Raw genomic sequence first — 7,256 nt, forward strand, 5'->3', positions numbered from 1 at the left:
AATGTTTCTTTTTGGTAAACTTCTTTTAAATATGGTAATAGCTCATACATCATCTATAAAATAAATATATTCATATATAACATTTCAAATTTCGAAATGTTATTATTTTTGTATAATTATACAATTTGTATTACTAAAGCTTTAAAAAATTTCTACAATTTTTTAAAACATTAAATATCTAACCGTAAAATCATTAGTTTCTTATATATCTACAAATTTTATAAATATTGTTTAGGCTAAATTATTTATAATTATACAATTTTTATTAATTTTATGCAAATTGATTTAATATATATCAAATCTATATTAAATATTAGTAAGAAAATAGTAAATTATATAATATTTAATAAATTTATTTTTAAATATACATTAGATTTAAAAAATTTCTTACTGCACATGGTGCAGAAAAACACCTAGTTTAGAGTATATGCACAAGAACTAAGGTACACTCTTTGCTAAAAGGTAATATTAAAAATATAAACCAAAATTAATTCAGCCAATCCTTAAAGATAAGTATAAAACATTATTGGTCACACATTTTTTAATAAAACTAAAATTAATATAAAAATATCAAAACATTATTTATTTTAAAAGATCAAAAACTCTCCAAAACATCATCTATTTTGAAACGTATGGAATATATATAAGGTTTTTAAACTGACTTCAATTTTGTCTCGTGTTTTATGAACTATATGTCATGATTCTTGGTATATATCTGTTTTTCTTTCATTATTCCCCCAAATATGTATTCAGTTCAAAACTTCAAAGTCTTTGGTAACTGTATTAAAGTTTTGGAAAAAAAGAACCCGAAATTGAATTCACAGCTCTGTTTCGATCGCAATTTATATTTTAAAATATGTTGCTTGCTATCATTGTTTATTTTAATGTCTTGTCAGACTTTCTATCATATCATGCGTGTCTAGTTGAGGTTTACTTCAATAAAAACTCATAAATATCTGCGATCCTCAACTAAGTTTTTATCACTAGTCCAAATCATACTTGTTGTCATTTATATAATTGATTTGGGTGTGGTGATTATTCATTGAACGTTTCCTTCTGTCAATCATCCACCAGAACATCAGATCCGCAACTGTCCAAACTCAGATCAGTTGGGTGAGGCCGTTAGGATAATGATCTACACGGGATAGATATGATTGTGTTCGTTGTTTACCTGTCAAAATCCACTGTTTTTGTGAGCATATAGGCTCTGTGCAGAATCAAAATTTTTAGGAATTTTTTTTGCTGTACAAATCAAAATTTTAGGGCTTTTTTGTATAAAATCAAAACTCAAAGACCCTAAACTATAAAGAAAATCTACCAAAAACAAGTGGGGCCTGTGCAAAAGCAATGCCAGCACATGGCCAAAGCCGGCACTGACTATCATCCTTTCTGGAGATACTTATTTTTGTAAGCAAAATTGTTGAGAGTTTACTGTTATGTATTATTGAAGTCTGATTTGAATTTGAAGTATTATAAGTTTCTTATACTTCCAACTTAAAATCAATTGGCTGTAACTGGTAAGTGTAGTGGTCTAAATCTTTTATATATGATAGTGTAGTGTATTTTAGGATATTTCCAATAAAATACTATTTTTTTTTTTTTTCTTTTAAAATAGTGTGAATCTATTATATAGTATTTGTTCCAATGGTGTAAATCTATTCTATTGCAGTGTAGAATATAAAGGGATGTTACAATTTTATTCTATTTTTAGAATAAAACGGTAATATTCATCTATATTTTGTTCTATTTTAAAAATATACCACTAGAACAAATCTACAATAAAATTGCTCTGTTCTAAAAAACAATATAGAAGAAAAAATAGCGTTTCATTAGAGATCCCCTAACTCCTTTTAATATTGCTAATGTTGGATCTTGGATGCAAATTTCTCTTACACATGAAATAGCCTAATGCTTCATTAAAAGATTGCTTACACCTTATGATAAATTATATTACTGTTTTGCATCTATACACACAATAATCTTATATACTCTTCTCTAATAAAAAATGCCCACTTGAAAAATAAGTTGTCTCTGTCCAGAGAACCTGCAAATGAAATCTTTATATCTGTAAATTTTGAATCAAATGGGATATATATTTGTAATTGTCCTAAACCATAAACCCACAAAATATGCCATGTATCATTAACGGTAAAGTTGTTTTTTATAATCAAACTCCTAGAGTACTATAAAGATTCTGCACATCAGGTTCCCACATCGAAGTTGCTTGACCATTCTGTTACATAATCAAACATATATATTGTTAGTAAACCAAACTTTACATGATTGCTCATACTGGAAGAGAAAATATAAAGCATAACCTACGTTGAAACATTGCAGTGGTGGATCAGAACTGGTAATCACTTGTTGCATTGGATTGAAATGAAGATAACCGGTACTAACCATTTCATGAGGAAAACGGAATTAACCATTTCATCTAACCTTGAACTCAGAGCTGCTAGTTTCATCGATAAGAACTGTTTCAAACAATTATCATATAGTAAGGTAAAAAATAAAGAATCTAATGAATGAAGTTTATAGTCTGTAAAAGATATTGGAGATAATTTTTTCAGACCTCGACTTGTGTCTGAAGAGACAGAACATAGTTAATGATCTCATCAAGCATCCCTGCTTTGTTTGTGAACTTGTCACATCCAGGAACTAAAGCTTGAAGATACTTCATTCTCTCACTGATCTTTTCTCTTCTAGCCTTCACATTATTATAATCAAACCCTTATTCTCAACAACGTTATAAAAATAATTATAAAGAGCTTAGTTGAAATGAATAACGAGTCTCTCTCACTCGTTCTGCAATGCTGTGGCTATCAGTGGCTTGTCCTCTACGTGCACGAACATGGATATAATCCCTTTTCTGCGATCCCTTCATCACTTTTGATGAATCGTTAGAGAAATTGTTTTCTTCTTTCTTGGCTTTATTCCTCATCATCATCTTCTTCTCATCACAAACCTAAACCCCAGAAACAGATAAGTGAATCTCAAAGTAAGATCACCTTTTTCACTTGTAGAACAGAGCTACAAACGAACCTTAGTCTCTGTAACGACGTCATCAAGCTTCCTTTTCTTGAAATTTTCAGACACAAACGTCGCAGAAGTTGTTATATTTTCCGGCGACATTGAGAGTATGGCATCACTCTCCGTCGTCTTCTCCCTGTAAATATCCGGAAGATTCAAACCGGTTGTCGCCAGAAAGCCGTCACTCTCGCCGCCGTTAATAGTCGAAGAGTTGGAGAAGAAGCCGGGATGGTGGTGGTATCTTAGGTGATCCCTTTGGAGCTGTAAGAACGACATGTCGGTACAGTTGAGTAAAAGCTCAGCTTCTGTAGCTCCATTCATCATCATCATCATCATCTTCTTCTTCTTTTTTCGGGTTGCAGTGATAAAGAAACAGAGTAAATGTGACTGTAGAAGAGGAAGTGATATTTATAATACAAGAAAAGATAAAAGCATCTGCTTTGTACTTAATCCAAGTTCATCGCATTAGATGAGTAGGACCAGTACAATCTGAAAGTTGTAGATGATTGTAGTAGTAGTATTGTGATGTTTAGAGATAGGGCTGGCATAATATTCAAACCTGAAATTCGAACCGAAATCTGATCCCAAAAACTCGAACTCAACCCGATACAGAGAGAGAGTTAGGAAATTGGATATTCGAACCTCAAAGGGTAATATTATATCTGAAACTGATCCGAAGATATCCCATATTATATAGAAGGTTATCTTCAAATATATATACTTTTGTTAAGCCTAAACATTTTGTATTTTTTGTTGAATCTTGGTCGTTTAAAAATAAGTTCGGACGAAAAAGCTGAAGATGCCTTGATATTATATATGTTATTTAATATTTTAAAAGGTTCAGATATCCCTTTTATTAAAATAAAAAATCATTTTCATGGATCCAACTTTTTTGTAAATTTTTAAATTAAATACACTCTTATACTATATAGTTAAATTCACTTTTCTGATTATGAAAATAACATTATACTACTAAACTAGGTTAAGATCCGCGCTTTGCGCGAGATCAACATTATATATATAAATTATTTTATGTATTAAATATTTTTACATATTATGAAATACTTAATATATATTAAATAATTAAAGTTCAGTAACTATTAAATATATAATTAAATTAGTGCGAACTTATAAATCAATTTTATTAATCCAACAAATATTTTTTTTATTTGATAGGATATGTAATTAAATTTAAATGATACTAACATAGATAATATATTTTAGTATATTTTTAATATTAATGTCTATTAAATGATAATTTCTATTCATATAGTTTTTTTGATCATTTATATCTTTTATAGAAAAAAATTTAAATTACTGATAACAAAAATTTCATTGTGGGATTAATAGTTTTAGTAATTTATAATGAAAAAAAATAAGTTGTCAATGATCGTTCAAAACTTTTATCAAAAAAATTGTTCAAAGTATATTGTATTTTATATGGTTTATAGTTTAATTTAAAACGATATATATATTAATCTTAATAATTAATTAAATTAGACTTTTTACTTATATAATTTTTGTAATCATTGTATTTTGTCATAACAAAATTTTTAAACCACGGATCATAAAATTTGAATGTGAGACTTTTAACAGTTTTAATAATTTATAGCCGTTTGTAAAAATTCAAAATATAACATATGCATAAAAATCTAAATTTTTATTATATGGTTATTGTGGTTGTTTAATTTATTTAATAGTTTAAAATTAAACAAATATGATAGAAGATAAACTATTTTTTTTATCAAATCTTTATTATTCAAAATTATCAATTGCCATATATATATTTTAGCCACATTAGGCAATTCCGTAAATTTTATTTAAGGAAAAAATAAAATACATTAATGATGAATTTATTGTTAGTTTAATAAAAAACTTATTATATAATTAGATGGAACAACATATTTCTCTAATGATTCTAAGAATCATCCTAATGATGACATGTGGCTACAAAAAAAAATTGTAATGCTTCTCAAATAATATATAGGGGATGTATTTCCAAACAACACACTAACCAATCTTGTGTCCAAACAATATAAAATATTATGTCATACTTTTTTAATAACCTTTTATTTATCTTTTTCTGTTATTTGATTTAAAACCACTCAAATATTTTATAAAAAGTTGAAAATAAGTTTAACTATTTGTGTGTTTAGATGCTACAAAAAATCATTTAATATAAAATTAATTAAATTAATAGATTATTTTGTTTGTATTTTCATAAAACAAAAAATTGCATTCCTTTAAACTTAATAAAATTAGATTCTTATTCTTAAACTGTTTTTATTCTTAAGAACATATAATTATATATGCGAGATTATGTTTGGTTTATGTTGACATCAAATAGTTTTACACAAATAAAATGTTAGAGTCAATAAATTAACATCAAATAAGTTTTATAACTAAAATTTTATCAAATAAGTATATATCACAAATTTAATTAAACACATTACAATTTTTTTATTAAAACTTTGTACTGAAACATGTTGAAATAATTAAAAATAATATTTTAGATAATTTTCTTATTTTATATAAATATAAAATAATATAATTATATATTTTTAAAATACACTAAAATAAAAATACTTATCAAAAAATGTTAAGATCTATTGATATTATAAATTAGATTTTGTTAAAAAATACTTTTGCACTTTTAAGCACGGGTCGTAGTCTAGTTTGAGTTATATTCGAAAAAACTCAAGCCCAAAACTTGCTGAACCAAACCTAATATGATATATAAATGCATAGGCAATAGACTCTTAAACCGTTCTGAAATACCCAAACCGAACTGCGGGTATCTGAACAGTCATTCCTAGTTGGAGAAATGAGAAATTGCTAAAAGTGATTCCACAAAAATTTGAGTGTGAAGAAGATTCTTTTCGAGCTGGAAGGTCTCAAAGTTTCTTTCACCAACAAGCACATGAACATCACATGGGAGTGGTTATGCCGTTGTATAACACAATGAAAGGTATATGCTCTTTAATTCCTTGAGCTTTGTTTTGATGGTGACGAAAGATTGCGAGTATTAACGTACACTGTTCACATGAATTTATCGAGACAAGAGGTTCTCTGAATCTTTGTTATTCAGATCGCTCATGCATCTGATCGCCATGCTCTATTGGTTTGCTGTATTGTGATTGTCTAATACTGAGACGGTGAAAGAGAGACTTGCCACGTGACGGACATGCTCTTTCTATGCATGTAGCTTACAAGGCCCATCACATGAATTATTCACAAGCTAACTTTAGATTATCACTTTCACCGATAATCGGTCAGCAAACAGTTCGAAGAAAAAGACCTCTCAAAAACAAAGCATGACAATTGTTGTTAATTCTGTCAAATATTTCTAATTTCTTCAATTTTATTTATTTATTGGATGTGATTGAGATATGACATGATATCTTCTCTAGTTTAAAATAAAATCTATATTTTTTTCTTAATTCCAACTTTTTTTTATTAAGCTTAGATTAGGAAAGGGAAGAGGGCATAAAGTTGGTTAATAAAGGAATGGTCGTTGCTTTGACCAAAAAAAAAAAAAAAAGAAAGAAACGGTCGTTCCTTTTATGAATCTGGACTAAGAGCATCATTATAGGTGGGACTTGTTTTACGGCCCTTCACTATTTTTTATTATTATTTTTGGCTTAAGGACTAAAGTAAGAGATTTGGCTAAATTAGTTGATTATTGGTGGGACTTATGTTGTCCCTTAGTTAATTTAATTTATTATTTTAATTAATAATTAATGACATATATAAAAAAGAATTTTTAAATAAAACATATAAAAGAAAAATGTAATATTAAAATTGAAAACATAAAAAAATTACATTTTTGAAAGAAAATACAAACATCATAATAAAGAAAATAGAAAACATAAGAAAATGACATTTTTGAAAGAAAATACAAATTATATATTATTTGTAGGATGTCCAAATTTAGTCCATATATTTTCAATCAAATCATTTTTCAAATGTTGATGGACTTGTCTATTCCGAACGCTCGTTCGACGTTCAAGTGTACTCCCGACAGTTGAAGGCATATTGACGGAAAATGTTTCCACATCTCCTTCTTCAAATTCATCAACGTTCTCATCCCTTCTTGATGATCGTTCATCTTCGACAATCATATTATGGAGTATGATACATGCTCTCATAATATTTCCTATTTTTTCTTTATCCCAAATATTAGATGGATTTCTAACAACGGCAAACCTAGCTTGTAGGACTCCGAA

The 7,256-nt window shown here is 27.8% G+C and overlaps 1 pseudogene; it reads right to left on the reverse strand.

Annotated features, from left to right (window-relative positions):
* Positions 1-1,909: 1,909 nt before the first annotated feature.
* On the reverse strand, positions 1,910-3,788 carry LOC106332588 (annotated as a pseudogene).
* Between the last annotated feature and the right edge of the window lie 3,468 nt (positions 3,789-7,256).

This window comes from Brassica oleracea, chromosome C3 (assembly GCF_000695525.1).
Source record: "Brassica oleracea var. oleracea cultivar TO1000 chromosome C3, BOL, whole genome shotgun sequence".
Classification (NCBI taxonomy): domain Eukaryota; kingdom Viridiplantae; phylum Streptophyta; class Magnoliopsida; order Brassicales; family Brassicaceae; genus Brassica; species Brassica oleracea.